Below are 21083 nucleotides of genomic sequence, written 5' to 3' on the forward strand. Positions count from 1 at the left end.
TTTTTTTTACACATTCATTCCTACATGATCATTCTCATTTACATCCCTGTCTAGCATATATTCATTGAAGAACTTCCACCTAATCCATCTCCTCACATGAAGCAAGACTGGGACGCAAAAATCATCACAGACAGATGTTCATCTCACTGATACTTAAAAACCTCAGATTTCATAACCTCCCAAGGTAGCTCCTCTTCTAGCGCTATCTTCCTAACTGTACAAAGAGCTTTGCCTTAAAATATAATCTGAATCTTTCCTTGCAAATACAACTCATCACATTCTTACCATGCTAGACACTATCTGACCAGTATCTTCACTGCAACTATCTGGCATATATTAATATATTTTAAATCATATTCTTTTAATTTCCACCCAGTCCCTTTCATCTTTCTACATAGGTTGTATTTTCTAGAACTCTGATCTCTGTCCCATTTGTCTATCACTCTCAAAACATGGTGCCAAAACTGGATACTTCTGTATTTGTATATTTGATTTTTCCCTTTTCTAACCACTTTATCTTTACTTGGATTTATATAATTTCTTCAATTTACCAAGATCATTACGAATTCTAATTTTGTCCTCCAAAAGGCTGACAATCCTTTCTGGCTTGGCATTATCTGCAAATCCTACAAGCATATTTGTCCTCCCATTGTCAAAATAACAAATGAAAATATTGAATAGTACTGGACCCAGGACAGATTTCTGATGACCACACTTGAATGTTCTCTCATCTTGACAAAGAACTATTGATGGATTACTCAGTCTAGTTTTTCCACTGGTTGTGCCAATCTTATGTGGATTTTTCTGCCCGAGTTTGCATACAAGAGTGCCATGCAGCACTGTGCCAACTTAAAATCTGTGCTTACTTAAAATCAAGACACATCATAGCTGCCATGTCTACTTGTCCATTAGGCTGATAACATGAACACGGCTGGTTCAAACTAATTAAGAGATAACAAATATCAATTCAAATATCATGTTTAGAAGTTGATCAGAAATGGTTATTCACACAGGCTGCTCAGCATGATGTACAGCAACATTTCTAGAATTTCAGCCTGTGCCTAACAGGGAGGAGTCCTGCATCAGGCTCTTTTGCCTCCCCACTATGCTGGACACTCACCAGTTGTTGAGGAACCTCTGTGTTGCATCCCACATGCTCCAGTTGGCTGGTAGTGGGCAAGGTCTAGACTCCCATCGCTTCCCACTTCAAAACATGGGGATTTGGAGTTAGGTGCCCATTAAGCTTGTTTAGCTGGCAAAATTACAAAGGATTTTGTTATTTGTGTGAGTTTGTTTTTCTTACAGGAATTCTATCTGTCTCTCGTGTCTTCTGACTTCCCCTCTATGACCTGTTGTGCAAGTCTGTTACTATTCCCACACATCCAGAAACATGGTTTTGTTCCTTACTGCTATGACTTCTCTCTCCTCTTCCTTCTATCTCTTGTTGCTCTTCCAGCAATGAGCTTATCCCTCAATCTCTCATCCAAATATCTCCTGCCTGTGCTGGCTCTGTCCCTTGCTCTGTTCTGTACAGCACCTTCCTACTCCAAACCCCACCAAAACTCCTGTTCCCAGCACACCAGCTCACTCCCACTGCCTTCCAGTTCACTTTTTTCCCAGTGACCACCAGAAACACAAGAGATGTCACAACAGGCATGTCTTTGTGGGACTATATCTTTGGGACTTGAAGGATGACCTTCAGTGCAGAATACCTGATGCATCCTGAGATAGGGACTGAAAGATGTTGCGATTCAAATTCTTAAGTTCTCACGTGTCCCATCTCCCTTTAAAGTTGCTACAGTGACTTCCACGCTTTAACTGCAAGTGTAAACTCTCCCATCTTAAGCTTAATTCTTTAGGGATATAGAACAGTAAAAGCAAACAGATACAGAGTTCAATTTTTCTAATTCAGTTGCCATTTGCTTAAGGGACAAAGGAAAGATAATGCAGAGAGTGAAAATAAGCAGTGTCACAGCAGTTCACCTTCCTGGAGTTTCTGTGTTCAGATAAGCAGAAGAGCCTTTATTTATCAGGCTCCTGCTAAGGAGTCCTCAGCCACTTTCACAGTAAAAGCTGAGGGAAAAGTAGAACAGCTTCTGCCTCAATAACCACAGACCCTGTGGCCCTTCCCCTGATACACTGATTTGCCATAGGTGGAGCCAGCCTATTATCTAGGACAGCCCGAGGTTCAGTGGGAGACTACCAAAATTCACCACCTCTATTGCACATTGCCACTGCTGTCTTGGATGTACAGTCCAACATAGAAAGAAAAAGGAATTAAAGAGAAGGCAAAGAAACACAGTATTTAAATTCAGTCAGCTAGTCAACATGCACACAACAAAAAGAACTCAATACCAAGCAGAAGTAAACAGATAGCAGATGTAAACAGATACAGGTGGGTTCCCAAGCTGGCAAGCTGATATGGATATTCTACTATCAGTGAATATCTGCCATGCAGGTGTAATTTCAACAAAGATTCACAGCACTCCACAAAGAGGAGCAGCAGAAACCAAAGATATCTAGCAGGCTAACAAACAAGAGCTTCCATAAATGCATACTCCCATTTTAAAAAAAAAAAATTAAAAAGGAAAATTCCTTCCACTGTAGACGCTGCACTTCAGCATGGACTAAAAAAGCATAACCTTAAATCTCACTTTTACGAATAGATTTCTGTTCACCCACTTCATAGTCATATGAGGTGCCAAGTACAGCTAAATGAAACTTCAGTGATTTATGCCCTTATTGCCAAGAAGGCCAATGGTATCCTGGGGTGCATTAAGAGGAGCATGGCCTGCAGGTTGAGGGAAGTTACCCTCCCCCTCTACTCTGCCCTGCTGAGATCCCACCTGGACTACTGTGTCCAGTTTTGGTCTCACCGGTTCAAGAAAGATGAAGAACTCATAGAAAGAGTTCAGAGGAGGGCAACAAGGATGATTAGGGGTCTGAAGCATCTCCCCTATGAGGAAAGGCTGAGAGAGTTGGGCTTGTTTAGCCTGAAGAAGAGAAGACTGAGAGGGGATCTCATCAACACATACAAATATCTCAAGGGTGGATGTCACGAGGATGGAGCCAGACTCTTCTCAGTGGTGCCCAGCGACAGGACAGGGGGCAATGGGCACAAACTGAAACATAAGAAGTTTCAGTTGCATATGCGGAAGAACTTCTTTACTTCAAGGGTGACAGAGCACTGGAACAGGCTGCCCAGGGGGGTAGTGGAGTCTCCTTCTTTGGAGATATTCAAAGCCCACCTGGACGATGTCCTGTGCAACATGCTCTAGGTGAACCTGCTTTAGCAGGAGGGTTGGACTAGATGATCTCCTGAGGTCCCTTCCAACCCTTGCCATTCTGTGATTTGGGTGTGATTCTGTGATTTCTAAATACAAGTCATATACTCAACCTTACTGACCTCTGTCAGATTCTGCCTGGGTTTTGCTTCAAAACTGTATGCAGATAGTATTTGCATGTAAATTGTGGTACAACATCCTAAAATAAGACTGCATTGAGAACTGGGTCTAGGGCTCTCCAGAGATGGCTTAAATTTAAGTGAACATTCAGATGCACTTTACAGATGGCCTGAAAAAATATCACAGTCTTAAACATATCAAATAATATTTGCAGTTACACATCCTCAGTAACTGCTTTATTTGCACTGTTTCCTATTGCAATACTTCAAACATGGCTGTAACCTGACATTTTTGTACCTGAAACTGGCAAGTTTAAACTGGTGAGTAATTTGATTTGTAACAAAATACAAAGCCAGGCAAACTGGTTCTGGGTTCAAATTTCTCTGTAAATATTGCATGTGTCTCGTTATAGCCTAAATCATGATGTGAGGACAGTCAGGTGGCATCACCTGTGCATTGTCACCTGCACAAGTTCCTTGGTTGGAGCTGACAGGTGAGCTGCATGCCCGGCCTTTGTACCTCATACTTGGTTCCTGTGGAAACTGCTATAAAGCCATGAATTCTACATTAAACCTTGTTTCTTCAGAAACTAATGGTCTGGTGTGTTTCAAAACAGGAAAGAAAATGCAGAAAAATACAAGATGACAGGTTTACATTCAGGCCATTATGTATCTGAGTACCTTTTTAACCTTAAATGTAAACAACAGTGATGGCATAGTTTTGAAAGAAGTCAAAGATCTAAAATAATAAATGGCTTAAGCTAGCTAGATCTTAACTGACAATCATTGCCCTAGGATATACTTTAGAACAGTGATTTGCTGACACTGTAAAGTGACTAATCCTTGGAAGGGCAAGTAGTGGAGATCATGTATTCACACTCTTGTCTAAATGCTTAAGTTCTAAAGAACAGACAGGAACCAATTAAGACCACAACTGGTGTTGATGTAACTAAGTAACATTAAACTTTAAAATCATATTCCTAATACTCACATTGGGACCAAAACCAAACACTATTCCAAAAACACCAGTACAGTGTGCTTCTTAAATACAGGTGCCAGTCAGGGGTGGGAAAGCATCTCAAAAGAAAAATGTTAGGGCATTAAAATGCCTACCAAAACCATCCAAGACTGAAATAAAGCAGCAGATATTGATGCCAGTGAATAGAGCTACCCTATTTCTCACAAAAAGTGTGGTCACACTCCGGCCCTGATCCATCCAAACCTGTACAGGAACCACCTTGCTCTCCAAGCATTGCACTGCCCCATGCAAGAGCTCCCCCCATCCTGACTCTTCTCAAACTTCTTTCCTTATACCCCATTTTGCCCACCTTTCTCTCCCCTTTTTCCAACCCCACCCTACTAGAAAGCCCCCATATCTTTAGCTGTCCCGCCCCACCCCGAGATCCTTCCTTCCTTTCACCTGTTTGAACTTTCCAACTCATCCAAGCAGATGCTTCTCAAAACTGTCTCACATCTCAGTGCTTCTCTACCCCTGTCCCTCGCCAGCCTGTCCTCTTTTCACTCTGCAGAGACAAGATTGCTACCCTCACTTCGCACCTAACCCTCTCCTCCTGGCAAGCTCCTGCCTGACGAACCTAGTGGCTTTCTATGATGGTGTGACGTCAACGGTGGACAGAGGGAAACCAATGGATGTCATCTATCTGGACTTCTGCAAGGCCTTTGACACGGTCCCCCACAACATCCTTCTCTCTAAATTGGAGAGCTATGGATTTGATGGGTGGACTGTTCGGTGGATAAGGAACTGGCTGGATGGTCGCGTCCAGAGGGTAGTGGTCAATGGCTCAATGTCCGGATGGAGATCAGTGACGAGTGGTGTCCCTCAGGGGTCCGTACTGGGACCGGTGCTCTTTAACATTTTCATCTTTAAACTAGAACAGGGTAGGTTCAGGCTAGAGGTAAGGAAGAAATTTTTTACAATGAGGGTGGTAAAACACTGGAACAGGTTGCCCAGAGAGGTAGTGGAGGCCCCATCCCTGGAAACATTCAAGGCCAGGTTGGATGGGGCTCTGAGCAATCTGATCTAGTTAGCAGTGTCCCTGCTCACTGCAGGGGGGTTGGACTAGATGACCACTAGTGGTCCCTTCCAACCCTAAACATTCTATGATTCTATGATTCTATGATCCTACCTGCCACTGGCAATCCACGTTGCTTTCCTTTGTACGCAACAGCCAGTCAAGCTCTCCTGGTCCCTGGCTCTCCTGCAGGCTCCTACCTGGAAAAGGTTTCTCTTTCTCATATGGGTTGCACTCCTTGAAAACCTCCCTCCACACCTGACCACCTCAAAAAGCAGGAAAATCAAAATTTATGGATAGAAATAGGAAATACTAAAAGCAAGCCTTGAAAACTTCACTATACACATAAACAACAAAGCACCTATTAAGTGTAAGGGGAAGGAGGGAAAGAAAGAATCCTCCAGCCTGGCTTGAGATGGGATGGGGGCAGACCTTTTCCCCATGGGCAAACATTCACAGATTTAAATCTTCTGCTGATTGCAGACCCAGTGTGACATTTCCACTCTCCATAAACTCCTGTGAAAATGTTTCCACTCAGCCTAATGAAGCTTGCCATGCTTCCTCTTCACCCTCAGTCTTCAGCTGCTGCCTTGTATGGGAACTAATGAGAGAACCAGCCACATTTCCTATGCATGATGGCATAGGAAAGCTTAAGCACATAAAGCAATCGCATACAGATGTTCTACCAGCCATCTTTGAATGGCTCAGAGGCACCTGAGAGGAGTGTATTTATATAGGCTGGGATTGTATATCTGTGTCTCCGAAAGACGCAAATACTAGCTTGTATTTGTATTGGGATATACAGGGAGGAGTACCGTGTGTTCTCTCCGCTTTGTTTTGCTGCTTCCATTTGCCTTCCCAAACCCTCCTCTCTAAATTTCCACAGGACAGAGTATAATAAAGAGCATGTTACGGCCAGAGGACTTCTCCCAAGCACACATCTAAAACACAGCACGCTTAAGGGCTTGTGGCAAGTCAGCTACACATTTGGTGAAATAAGGGGTCTTCATTTCTACAAGCCTTGCCTCTTCCTGGTAGGCAGGGACCAGGTAGGAAGGTGGGTGAAGCTTTGTGAAAGTGCTGGGAAGAAGCCTGGGAAGAGCAGTAGAATTTTTGCTTGTTATTGTTCTAAATCTCCTTTTGCAGCTCCAGAGAGACTCCTTAGGACATTACTTCATGGATGTGACTGTTGTTTGTTTGAAAACTCTCCCAGTGAGAGGTAATTGTTTCCGCAGCCTGAAAAAGGCAACGTAAATTAATCAGGCATATCACTACTTAATCCTTAATAGATGCTGGTGCAGAGGAAACAGGAAAAAAAAAAACAACTCTTAAATCACTGTACTCATGACACAAGATTACAGAAGTGCCCCATACTGCAGCTAATTAGATATGGCATTGGATCAGTGCTAATGAATTTAATGTCTTCCTTCTTCCAAATGAAGATATGAAGAAAAAAAAGTGGGGATGGTGGGGTGATGGTGGTGGGGTGTGTGTGTGTGTTGACGAAGCTGTATTTCCAGCTACTGTTTATTCCTGTGGTGTATTCCTCCAACACCAGGATAACATTTATTATTCTTGCTTATGATACTTTTCAGCAGTCTGTTTAAACTCTTCTAAATTCTTAAGGAAATGGGGAAGTTGCAAGTTCAACTTGAGGACATTGCAATTGAGCCAATATCTATTTCAAGCCCCAAATCCAATCTATCCACACAGAAGAATAGGACCTCCGTGGGTCTGAAGTGACAGACACATGGTCCTATATGAAACTCATCCACAAAGGTACTAACACAACTTGCACTCATTACCCTGGCAATTCTAACTGGAATTCTAATAGGAAACCTTTTGAACATGACCAGGAGGCTGATAACATTTTTGATCTGGTGCTGTGCAGATGCTCTTGAATGATCCATATAAATAGGGTACATTCAATAACAGAAGACAGAAGTGAATACTGAAAGCACACTCCATATTACACGTATATATTACACCATTCATCTAGATGGACAACACCATGCCAAAACTAGATAGCTAATCTTGAATCACAGGCAGACTAAAAGCTTCTCTCACAATTAAATGAGAAAAGGAGTTTCTTTAAATTAAGCCAGACTGCGCACTGATCAATGTGAGCTTATAGTTTACACACACCCTTTTTGCTCAATAATTGGGAGATGAGAAAAACTGCTGCCAGGACAAACAGTTACATCCTATCAAATGACCTGTGCTTGGGATTCACCTTTTCCAGTTGGTCTCCACCATGATCCCATATTTACTACTGACCATCTGAATTCCTAATTAGGAATAGCAGCATTCCATCTTCTGGAATAAAAAGTTGGAGCTGTAGCCCTGAAGAGATGTGTCTACCAGAGACATGTCTGAGGCACGGTCAAACCTGGGGCAAAAGTGAAACAGAGTAAGAGGGTAAAGTTAAAATTCTGTTAGATTCTTGACTTGGGCAACTTGGACACTACTGAGAACCCTTCCAAAAATATGTTCTCTTTCTCCCCTTCCTTTATTCCCCAGTGCTGACCTGTCCTGCTAGCAATGACCCTTTCAAAAGCATGGGAATATCATATTAATCCCTTCCTTTCCTCCATTCTTCTCCATGGAAGTCTCAGTTCAAACACGACAAAGATAACTGATGTGTCAGAGCCTCGTGAGGATAAGTGCCAAGAAACCCTGTTTTCCCCAGTGAAAAAGCAGGGCTTTTGTAAGCATCTGCACACGCCTTCAGATCAGGCTGCACAGGAAAACAGAAGGTTTACATTTGGGCAATCTTCATTTTCACTCCCCTCTACCACCATCAATTTGGAATGAGGGGGTTTTTTTGTTTTCTTTTCCCTCCTCTTAGCACAAATGGGTTAGTGAACTTCACAGCTTGAAACCTTGACAGAACCATCTGTTCTTCATTAAAAGCCATTAATGACAATGATAATGGCACTAATTAGGCTGCATGCAAACATACACACGCTTCAACAACTCCAGAGCTACAGGCAATCAAAGGTCCAAATTGAACCAGCTGCTGTACAATATCGATGAGCCACCACCACCACACACCCCCTCCCTGCCTTGTCCCAAAGCACAGGGACATGCAGTCAGCATCCAGCTAGACACGTGCCGTGGAGCAGGTGCTTCTGATACACACATGGGTCAGGGTCTTTTGCACTTGTTTCCGTTGTCCTTCCACCATTTCCTCTTCATCTTGTGTTAAGAATGATTGGAAAACACCACCACAGCCTGTGAGCATGGGTACTCCATCAACATCTGCCATCAGGAGTTCTCTTATGGGTAGATGTGAGTGTGCACACAGAGCTTGAAGAAACACATCATTGTGTTACACCTGGAAACTATTCCCAGCAAGTGGCACTTACTTGCTACTTCCTCCAAACCTGACTTCTGGAAATCACTTTGTTATTCCCTGCCTTGGTTTCCTAGTCTCTAAAAGTAGACAGAATTACTGCAAAGGCATCTGTCAGAGCTTCTTCAGAAAGGTTAGGGCTATGAAATCCTTGTTGTGAACAATATCTGCAACTTGGAGCTATACTAATAAGAGTTTCCTTTTAATACAACAGCTAGATCACAATCATCAAATGATCAAGACCCTCAAAATCATTGATCCAAAGAAACACCATCCATTGCAGCAAGGCCTGCTGGATCAGCTGGTGAACTTGCTTGTGGAAAGCTGGAAATCTAGACCTGCATCTGGTCTCCATTTCCACTGTAACCATAGGCAGGTCTCATCCCTGCTCTTACATTGGGAATAAACATCTGTAAAAGAGGGGTGATGACCGTGACCTCCTTTGTAAAAATGCTTTGAGACATATTCAAAACCAATATTTATAGTAAGAGTCCAATAACAGTATTCCTGGGAAGTATATCCAAGCACAGTCTCCTAACAGACGTATAGCGTTGTTCACGTATGTATGCTTAAGGTATAACGCTCAGGTATGCAGAGTAGTGAACGAGGAACACACCAGTAGCAACATAACCATCCACTTGGTGCATTACGCATTTAGAGTCAGTGCAGTTGCTGAGACCCTTCAGACAGCAGTTACTGTGGGTGCAGAACTGGCAGAGAGAATAAGCCAGAGCAGCACTGCTATGCAACTGGTGGGAAGCCTGGTATTTCAAACTGGGCTAAGCCCAGGCAATCAACACCAGGTTTTAAAATTAATTCAAAACATGGAACAACCAAGTGCTTGATGAGGCGCTGAGCCAGAACTGAGAGGAGAGACCCACTCACCCTCCTGTAGCGTGTCTTTCTCAGAGGTGACCACTTCAAACTGACCACACTAACTCTTTGCTAATACCGAAAGCTTGAGTCAGGTTCCAGCCCTTATGGTCCACTGAGACAAACCAGCTTCTGGCCACTTCCTCACCTTTCTGTTAGTCTGTTAAAGGAACAGCACAGTATTACCTGGTTCATAATGAACTAACAACTCCAAAGAGAGGAATGGAAAGCAACAGCCAGGAGATTTTAACTCCAGTGAGTCTTTAGCATAAAGGACAGGGACTTCTTGGAAAAATAAAGATTCTGAGAACAAATCTGATCATGTCCCAGCTAGGAAGACAAGAATGACTTAGTCCCCTGGTTAGAAAGGTCCTCCACTTCTTGTATTACCATCCTCCTTACACTCCAGGGATTATCATCTCACCTGAACCATTTTTCTCTGATAGAGGCCATTTATTCAGCTTTTGCTGCTTAGTCTATAGTCTCACAGCCTCCAGACAGGAACTCTTAAATAGACTAATCCATTCCTACCATTGTTCCTAGATCATAACATTATATCAGCCAGGCTCCCCAAACTCTCTTTTCAATTTCAGAGAATGAATAACTAGATCAGAAGTGTTTTCTTGATATTTTAGTACTTAATAAGCAACAGTAGAAAGCCATAAAACATCACCTTGTTGGTTTGCAGAAGTATCTAGTAATGAGACACCTCTCCTGTATAACAGCCTGGTCTACAAAAAACACCAACTGTGGGACATGTTAGTGCAGCTATAAAAAAAGGTAACTAGACAATTTCAAACGCAATATACAGCTACATTCTTTCTGCTTTATAGAAAGTAAAGTTTTGGTTTGGTTTTACAGTGAATTTTTTTTTCTAAACCACAAAGTGCAGCATAAACCACGTGAGAACTCAGCATGTGCAGACTAGTGGTGCTAGAGGACAATACTATATGAATTTTTCACATAGCTGAGTACAACATATATCAGCCAGAACCACGCCTGCTTAAATGTGAAGCAAATTAGAAAGCTCAAATAAAACTGATAGCTTGGTTTGAAAATCTTCATGTTCTGACCTCCAGGTAATAAAGATAGGAAGTTGTTTTTTTTTTTTTAAAATCATTCTTTTAGAAGGCAGGAGACGAGCAGCATCACAACATCTATGTTTTAACAGCCTGGGTTTCTCAAAATGTATCAGTGTCATTTATTTCAGTGGTAATTTTGTATGCCCTGTGCTTTTTTGAATGACACATCCATAAGCCTCCTGAATCCATTTTCACCAGACACCATTGCCCCTGCCCATCTCTCAGCCCTGCCCCAACCCACAGCAATATTTCTTTATAGTCAGATGTTAATAAAATGGTGTCCCTCTCTAGAAGCAACTCATTACCCAAGCAAGTTGAAGGAGGTTATCAGGAAGGCGGTATTACTGCACAGTGACCCGTGAAGGTTATTACAGTAGATCATGAGGAGGGAGTACACGAGGAGATGCCTGTGGCAGAGCAGAGTCCTGTCACTATGCAGCCAGCACCTGATTTTAAACGGTTTTGTTCCTTAATTCCCTTTCTTCCCCAGAGGGTTGGGATGAAGCTACCTGCCAGTCTATAAGGGGCACCTCCCAGTGCACGGCAGCAGGCTGTCAAAGGGCTAATTCCCTACGAGCAGTGAAAGGTGAGGTGCACGGGCAGAGACACAGAATCACAGAATCACAGAATCGTAAGGGTTGGAAGGGACCTCAGGAGATCATCTAGTCCAACCCCCCTGCTAAAGCAGGCTCTCCTAGAGCATGCTACACAGGACTTCATCCAGGCGGGCTTTGAATATCTCCAGAGAAGGAGACGCCACAACCTCCCTGGGCAGCCTGTTCCAGTGCTCTGCCACCCTCAGAGTGAAGAAGTTCTTCCTCATATTCACAGCCTGTCCAGGTCCCGCTGAATGGCAGCACAGCCTTCCGGCGTATCAGCCACTCCTCCCAGTTTTGTGTCATCAGCGAACTTGCTGAGGGTACACTCTATCCCCTCGTCCAGGTCATTGATGAACAAGTTGAACAAGACTGGGCCAAGTACCGAGCCCTGGGGAACTCCGCTAGCTACCGGCCTCCAACTGGACTCTGCCCCGCCGATCAGAACTCTCTGGGCCCTGTCATTCAGCCAGTTCCGAATCCACCTCACTGTCCACTCATCCAACCCATACTTCGTGAGCTTCCTTATGAGGATGTTATGGGAAACAGTATCAAAAGCCTTGCTGAAGTCAAGGTAGACAACATCCACCGCTCTCCCTTTGTCTACCCAGCCGGTCATGCCATCACAGAAGGCTATCAGATTGGACTGGCAGCACCTTGCTGACAGCATCCATTGTGGGAGAGGCAGGGAACATCTGCGTGCCGGGTCAGACAGGCTAAGCAGAGAGCACTCTGTGACCAGACCACGAACCATCCCAATGCTTTGCGGTGAAAGGCAGTAACCTCAGTGTTGTCCCTGTGGGGCTGGGGTCCCAGTTGTGAAAGGGCCAGGCTGGCTTAAGAGGAGGCCCACATGAGCTGGAACTGCTGAAGGCTGGTGAAGAGTGTGCATGGTTATTCTGGGCCAGAGGAGCTGTCATAGGGCAGGCTATGCAACAGATTGTAGTGGTGAACTTCCCCGGGCCCTGCGCTCCGGTGTTGAGAGCACAAGCAGAAAGAGACGGAAATGGAACTTACCACTCCCACGGGACAACCAAGATATTGGACAGGGAAGTGCTGAGGAGCAAGCCCTTGATCTCACCACTGTCAGTTATTTATGAGTTTAGCAAAACTAGTCAAAACACGTCAGCAAATTCAGACAAGCTAATTATGATATTACAAAGAAAATGCATTTTTTCCCCAATGAATTCATTATTCACAAAAAGATTCCACACAGTTGAACTTAGGTCTCAGTTTATCGAATACCTCCACTTTCCCATTCCTTTTCTCTTTTGCTTTGCCTAGACCACAAGCTCTTCGGAACAAAAGCTGCCCCTTCCCAGCCTTCTCCATAGTACTACGTGGCACCTAACTGATGTAACTTTGTTAAGCCAGAGAAATTAAAAGGAAACAAAGCAGCTCCCATTAATATTGCAGAGGTTTGAACACACTGAAAGTATAGATCAGAAAGATGAGAAGGTGTTAAAATTTCTGTGGCAAAACAGACTCAGTGATTGTGTCTTAAAATTTATATGGTCTATGTTTTCAAAACAACATGTATTCAAACTTCACCTTTAGCAGGAAAAGTATGGATAGGAAGCTCTACGTAAGCATAGGGTTCCTTTCAAGTGTATAGGAAAAGGACAACCCTGCGACACTGGCCAGGGTTCTCCTAAACTCAGGTGGCATTTAGGAACAGCTCACCCAGGGGATGCCTCCACTGAGTATAGCTGGCAGATGTTGAGCTCATTTTTAGCTGTACTCTGAGACAACCCCAAAAAAATGGTAACTGCATTAGCACAGCACTGAGCTTGAATTAATTACCCTAATTCTGGCTTTTAATTCAGGTTTTGGTAGGCAATACAGGAAACCTGAGTTTTTGATTCCTCATAGCAGGTTAGCAGTGGCACAGCTGCATAATGCAAAACACTGAAGTGGTATGATATCACTCTGCTGGTTCACATTTTATACTGCTGAGACCCAGCAGGATAGGAGGCATAGACTACTCAGTGGGGAACCACAGATTTAGACTCATAGCTGGCTAGCAGAGACATAATTTGTTCAGCTTAGAGCATGGGCAGGGCATACACATTTTAGTCCAAACGCTGTACAGATATTCCCCAAAGTAGAAAAATGCCTATCCTGCTCGCATTGGAAAACTTTCCTCCTGCTGGTGGGACGGTGTAACCATCCTTGCAGAGTTTAATGAAACTAAGAAGGGATGGCTCCTGGTGGGAGAAAGGATTGCAAATTCTGATCTGCTGTAATGGATTAATGCTGTCCTGAAAAACATGCTGGGCTGAGCTTTCAAGCCTCTTTCCTCTTAAATATCTAGGACAGTGTTGAAAAATGCATGTGCCACCATCGCTGAGAAATGGACAACTTCTTTCCATTCCTCTTCCATTTGCTGGGTAAACAGGCCAATCGCAGAGTCAGCAGCCATGGCAATTTCTGAATCAATATTTATCAAGCCCTTCTCCAACTGCTATTTCATGCCTCATTGGCCAGAGAGCATCCTCTCCAAGTGAGCCAGAAAATCCTGACCTTGCAAATGACAGAGGAGCAGCTTGAGGACTGCAAAGTAGAGCAGCCCCTCTACCTTAAAAAAAAAAAGAAAAAAAAAAAAAAAAAATCAATTCATGTGAGTGTCCTCATGACATTACACATTCTTCTTCCACCCCTTTCCTTTCTCCCATCCCTTCTTTCAGCAGCTACCCTTGAAGCTACAGCTTCATTTAAGAGACCTAAACAAACAGCTTTGTTCATTAGTAAAAATCAAGCTACATGAAAAGGACATTAAAGCCACAGATACCCGCAAGGGAATCTATTTTGTTGGGGATTTTTTTTTGTCTGTACTTTCAGTGATATAGAAGATTGATTTCCTCCTGCCCCTCCCACTCCCCTAGTAGATGAGTTCACAATTATTCCATCAAACAAAACCAACTGCAACAATTAGGGGGAACAACCTGACAGAAAGAAAGGTACTTGCGGCCAGAAAGATGCTATGTTCAGTGTCCTGGCACTCTACAGAGGAGACTACAGAGAGCAGAGAAACCTGAGAGAGGCTACATGATGTAAGACCACCTCTGGAAAACAGATTGCCAAAAAATCAACCAACAGCTCAGAGACATTTAAAAGGAAAGAAAACATTGCCCTTCCTAGAAAGAGAAAATAACTTGTTATAAAAACAAATACGCCTATAATTCTTTGAAGAGATGAAGTGGTGTTAGTTACCAGCACACCCTCTGAAGACTATGGATTGCCTCCAGGACCCATTCGGGCAAATTAGTATTAACTATGCACTTCAGTCCAAAAAGGATTCCAGTGCCACACAATCTGATACCACAGCATCTCCCTCTGCTGCAGCTTGACATGCCTGAGGTTTTCTGGGAACATACATGTGTACCTGAACACCCCATCAAAATATACACTGAAGGCTTAAGGTTAGGAATTGTTCCTGCCAGAAAGAGACTGAAAACAAACACAATCAATCAAAGTGCAAATGTGAAGGATCAGAGAGTTGTTGTTGTTGTTCATTTTTTTTCCTCAAGCAGAAGAGGAGAATGCCTCTATACACACAAAACTGAGTCTTCGAGTTTCCTCTGATTCCCAAGCTAAGCGGAGAATTTCTGGATCTTTGACCACTATAGTGTAGATGCCTTAAGCTTTCTCTGTACAAGTCCATTATTCAAAACAAAACAACAAATAATAGGGATGATTTCTGTGCACATTTTCCTCCCATTAATCCCCATTACTCTTCTGGGAACACTTCCCCCAAAACAGTTTCTCTCTTTATTATTCCTCCCCTTCTTTTGCTTACAAGTTAATATAAAGCTGCTCTTTTTATTTTAATTATTTCTTGTAGGGTCTAGCAATAGCCTACTTTGTTCTTTTCAGCTTTCTGAAACAGGTCCTCCCAGTTCTTCAGTCTGTCTGACTCTTTTCTGAGCTCTACTCAAAAGATCACATCATTTCAAATATTACACTGCACTCTGCCTTTGAAACTCCCTCTACTCGATCAGAGGATACTCCTGTCACGGGGAGTTTTTGCCACGGGACATCACTTGGATGTCAGCTCCAGATTACATGAAGCAATAGAGCTTGTCACCACCTCAATCTCTGGGAAGAGGCCCACTGTCTGTGCACACCCAAACCCCACCAATGATCCCAACTGGCACTTTGTTCCTAAGGAGCCTGAGCTGACCTCTGTCAACCTGTTTTGTACAGGTTTATTTCTCCAGTTAAACCATGGTTCATATAATTTCCCCTGTTTGAATTCTGCCGTATTGACTTCTGTCCAAATTTCAAGACTTCTAGTTGCCTTTGTATTTATCTGGTACTCACAACGCTTTCTACATTAGCAGCATCAGTGAGCTAATGGGCTATTTGTTACTTCACAGATCATTAGTCAAGGCCTTGAACAGAACAAGCCCTTCAGCAATACTCATCTCTGCCCAGGACACTGCTCCTCAGTTTCATTTCTACCATTTACCATTTCCTTACATACGCAGCCCTCCTCACAGACTATGTGATAGCACATCTGTGCATACAAACGCAAGTGCATTTTTCATCGCTTTTGCCGCATACAAAATGCTTTAACAGAATCCCCAGTGTTTTGGATTCTTTCTTTCTGCATCTGTTTTCCCCGAGATAAACATATGCCACCAGAAGGGCAGGATGCTCTGTGACCAGTCTGGACACACAGAGCTACTTAATGGCCAGCCAGTAGGCACGTGTTAACTGGCCAGCTGGCTCCTACCAGACTGAGAAGACATGGGCAGAAATAACCAAGCTCTTCTCTCAGCAGAGGTGCTAACAGATGCCTACTGCTCTTCTACTCAGCCACCAGTTACCATGAAACACATAGGGACTTGATATATTTGCTTTCTGTGGGTTCAAATGTTATCAGAGAAGGTCTGAAGGGTAGCAGGATTCTCCAGACCTCATTTCTGAAGGAACCAGCCTAAAAACATATTTGTGTTTGTCTGCACAAGAGCATACCTGCAGCGACAGCCATTTGGGAGTCAGTCATGGTAGCAGATGCACCTCATCAGGATCCTAAAGGCTCAGCAAGAACAGTCCCTGCAGTTAAACTCTGTGCAAGGTCAGGGACTAAAGTTTGAAATTGCACTGGATAAACAATGTATTTTAAAAGGTGAACATTTGTTGAGGTGAAATGGTATCAAAAGACTTTATTCAGGCTTCCCAGCCTAACAGTTACTGGCCAGACCAGAAGCTGTGAAGGCTGAACCTCCACAAAACCAGTGAGGGGGACTCAATCATGGTAACAGGAGAGGAAATAAGGGAAAAACATGCACAGGGATAACTCTCCCTCTGTCACATACTTCCAGTGAGACCTTGGGCAACCACCTTAGTAGTCTGTGCTGTATTTTCCCATCTGTCAAACAAGAGAGAGAAACACACCATTTCAAGCAGGCATCAGGCTGCTTAATGCATTAGTGTTTATAGACTGCTTTGAGATATACCAATGGGGGGGGAGGAAACAAAAACCTGAGGAGAGGGGGAGCAGGTTGAGGATCAAGTTTTGAGGCATCAACTTTAAACATGTTCCTCAGAGTTCAATTCTAGTTCTGTCCAATATGTTAATCAACGACCTGGTTGCAGGAGTTGAATGCACAATTAAGCAAGTTTGCTGGTGTTGCCATACTGGGAGGTGCTGTTGACACTCCTGAAGGACAAGATGCCTCACAAAGGGATCTAGATAGACTGGAGCACTGGGCTATGATTAATGGCATGAAATTTAACAAGTCCAAATGCCTGCACCTAGGGCAGAGTAACACCGGGCACAAGTATAAACTGAGAGAGGAGTGGCTGGAGAGCAGCCCTGCAGAAAGGGATCTGGGGGTGCTGGTCGACAGCAGGCTCTGTATGAGCCAGCAGCATGCTCTGGCAGCCAGGAGGGCAAACCCCATCATCAAACACAGCATAACCAGTCATCAAAAGAGGTGATTAATTATTCTGCTCTATTCAGCATTGGCGTGGCCTCACCTTGAGTACCTGTGTGCAGTTCTGGGCGCCACAATTTAAGGAGGATGTGAAGGTCCTTGAATATGTCCAGAGGAGGGCAACAAAGCTGGTGAAAGAGCCAGAAGGAATGTCCTGTGAGGAGCAGCTAAGGACTTCGGGCTTGTCTGGTTTGGAGAAAAACGAGGCTGAGGGGTGACCTCATTGCTCTTTACAGCTTCCTGAGGAGAGGACATGTAGAGGGAAGTGCTGAGCTCTTCTCCCTGGTATCCAGGATGCACAGGAATGGTTCAAAGCTGCGCCAGGGGAGGTTTAGACTGGACATCAGGCAGCATTTCTTTATCAAGAGGGTGGTCAAACACTGGAACAGGCTTCCTAGAGAGGTGGTCGATGCCCCAAGCCTGTCAGTGTTTAAGAGGCATTTGGACAATGCCCTTAATAACACAGTGCACAGCCAACAAAAGCACGAAGCAAGCCTTTTAAATTTTCTGTGCCAGCTCAGAGTTCTGGGACAAGAAGTTTCCTCTAGACAAGCAGGCCTTGCTGACTCGCCTTCTGCAGATGATTCGGACACTCTGACTGAGGTACAATACCAGCAGTGATATTTTAATTTTTTGTACTTGGCTTCCTTCTCCACCCACCTCCTCGGAAAGGACTGATTTGCTCCTACATTTCACTGCATCCCTTTTCACTGCTGGTGCCAACCAAGTCCCTCAAACAACGTTGTTGCATTTGACCTTCAGAGTCCATGAGTCAAACAGTATGGTGTGACCAACTCGCAGTCTGCCATTCATGGGCACATCAGTGATGAGGTTACCCAGATTGCCAGCCAACCATATGACTACAGCATCCTAAATAGCTTCCAAATCAAATCAAGGGTAATAATATATTGGTGACTCGAGAGAGAAAAGCCTTTTGTCTCTGAACAAATTTATTTCTTTCTGAAATTAAGACCTTCTGATTTCAATTTCACCTCCTCCACTGCTGCTGAAATGAGGCTGCTAAAAGCACAGATGACGTGCAGCAATGTCCTCTTTGGGCTAAACAAAACTTCATAATAAACAGATGGAAGGACTTGGCACAGCTCGTTCCTTGGGCACCCTGAAATAGGAGACCATTTTCCTTTGTCCATTTTCTCCCATCTCAGATCATCTGGCTCGGTCAGGGAGATCTTACTGCAGAGACACATTTCCTTGCTGCAGGCCAAACAGGCGCTTGACAGGAACCACATGAATACACACTTTTGTGCTATCAAACAACACTACACCAAGTGTGCTTGTGTGGGCAACGTGGGAATCACATGGCCACATATGAATGTGTATGCGAGAATGTGGAAGTCAGATGGCCACACTGTATAAACAATGGAGTTGTGAGCCAGGTCCATACCCTATACCTCTGCTATAAAGAAAAACACTTGCTAAGTTATATGTAATACGCTAAGAATAGTTGGGAAGGAAAGCTCCTCTGATTTCCTAGTGTGTGCCTTTCCAGAGTGGAGCTAGGGTACCGGAAAGGGTTTGCTTACGAGATTGCTAAAAGCTTTTTAATGTGTGTGCACATGCACAGAAAAACCAGTTAACTGTGAAACACTTAAAGCAGGACTGGCATGATATAGACACCTGCTGCATTTATGCAGTTTGCTACGGCTGCAGTTTTACAGCAAGAGGCAATGAGGTACCTTTCAGAGAGCTGGCCATGTAGACAGAAAGATGGGCTCCCCCAGAAAAAGCACGGGGAACTGGATACCCTCCTGAACAAGCCAGGAATTAATTGATTTTCAGGCCTAGATCAGTAAACAGTTCTGTGCATAGCAGCAAAGGACAGGCATACAAACTGGAAAATATTCTTTGCAGTCTCACTTTGGCCTGCCATGAAAAGCGAAAAACAAATCAAAAAGACACATCAGAACAAAAACTTGTTAGAAACCTCCTCAGGCAAGGAAAATGGCAAGGACTAAAAGCTTTGATGGCATTTGGACTCCTGGCTACACAAATCTCTTCTAAAATAAAGCAATCTCTAGAATAGACAGTCAGATCAGACAATGACAGATCAGTAGTTATAAGTTCATGATCTTTCAGATGAGACATAAAACCGGGTCCTGACCTTGAATGATCATTAAAGATCTCATAACACTTTTTGCAAAAAGAGGGTTGTTAATCCCACTGGTCTGGAAACAATCCAATTTAGGTAACTACCTAAATCAATCTTACAGATTCATTTAAATACAGTACTCTCCTCTGTTCTTCAGGCTAAAATAGCATGTGGCATTTCTGCATGCTGTAATACATGACTAAGAGTGTCCTCCCTATCTCAGCATCAGGTAAAGCAATCTTTGTGTATGCACTCACTGCCACTCCTACCAAGGGGGTTACGAACCTTAACATTTGCTAGGGAACTTGGAGATGCATAGTACAATGGATAGGAAATTTATTATGGTGTTCAACACGGTTCAATTTTCATTAAAACTTTCCCACACTAGAGTACTTGGAAACTGAAGCTTCCCAAATTCCGAGTGCTAACAGATAAACTACAAAGCATTCTGCTGTCCTGCATTATGTCTTTGCCACTGAATAAGCTTCTCAGACAATATTCAGAGAGAGAGGGACAAGACCAGGCCAACTCGATATTGCCTGAATTATGGCTACTGAACACATTGATGGACAGCAGGTAAAACTATAGGTGGTCCAAACTAGTAAATTTTCAAAACATAAGGATAGGGCTCTTCAATAGGCATTAAAGGAAAACACATGGGTTCATCCCAACCACAACTTCCAGCTTCTACCCAGAATGACTCATAAGCATGTCTCATTTTCAAAAACTTCTTTACAAATAGCATCACCAGGGGTCCCAAAATCCCTTGGGGTTCATTCAGTATGGAAATCCATAGGAGTGGATGAGAAAGCAGACAAAACCAAACAACAGAAGCATCAGCTGTGCTATTCAGTAAGGAGTTAGTCTCCCAACGTAGTAAAGAATTCTGTCTTAGAGGGATAAAGAAGCAATAAAATCCTGAAGGCACACGCAGCTTGAGCTACAGAAGACATGAAATATGGATGTAGTAAAAGAGTGTGAAATTTTTACTCTAATAAAAACGTAAGAGGACAATTGCATCTGCCACCAGAAGGATGAAGCTTTGAGAAACAGTGTCTTAACATGAGCATGCCTGCACACACAAAAAAGAATGCCCAGGTCAGGGTGTGCCTCTGGATACTAACAGCAAAGGCTTATTTTCAATTGAGCTCTCAATTCACAACTATCTGTCAAGGCAAGTATGTTGTTATTTTGCAGCTAGATGAAAAGGAGAGCTTGTTATCAAAGAAGCACTTAATTATGGTTACTTACAGCACTTACCTCTCATGATCTTTGGCATTACTAAACAGAGGCTGTGATTCCCTTCCCATTAAAATCTAAAAATAGATTCCCTGGGGAAGAGATCAAGCCTAATCTGCAGATGATTTCAGAGATGTTCTCACCTGTATCTTCCCAAAGCAGATCATCCAAGTTTTCTTCACCAGGAAAGCCTTACAGGGTTACTATTTTCCTGGACTTCACTATCTATTTACCTCAACAGCCTCACTACCTAACCAAAAGCCAAACACAATAAAAGGATCCAAGAACAAGTAGCTTCTCATGGTGAACCTTGCTTCGTTGATGAGCCTGCAGAATACAAGCACATGACGGGTTAGTTTTTGGTTTTTTTTTTTTTTTTTAATGCACGTGGCTTCCTGGTAAAACATTGTGCACTGTAGTCAAGAGAGCACAACCCTAGCAGGACTC

General features: G+C 43.4%; 1 protein-coding gene across 1 annotated transcript in view; it reads right to left on the reverse strand.

The window, feature by feature from the left end:
- Positions 1–21083, reverse strand: part of LTK (leukocyte receptor tyrosine kinase) — a 178079-nt gene that overhangs the window by 149013 nt on the left and 7983 nt on the right. The window contains exon 2 of the mRNA XM_035895760.1: positions 20780–20963. The gene's annotated coding sequence lies outside the window, so the exon portion shown is untranslated. The remainder of the gene's footprint in view (positions 1–20779; positions 20964–21083) is intronic.

Source organism: Egretta garzetta, unplaced genomic scaffold, assembly GCF_000687185.1.
Source record: "Egretta garzetta isolate BGI_Z169 unplaced genomic scaffold, ASM68718v1 scaffold526, whole genome shotgun sequence".
Classification (NCBI taxonomy): domain Eukaryota; kingdom Metazoa; phylum Chordata; class Aves; order Pelecaniformes; family Ardeidae; genus Egretta; species Egretta garzetta.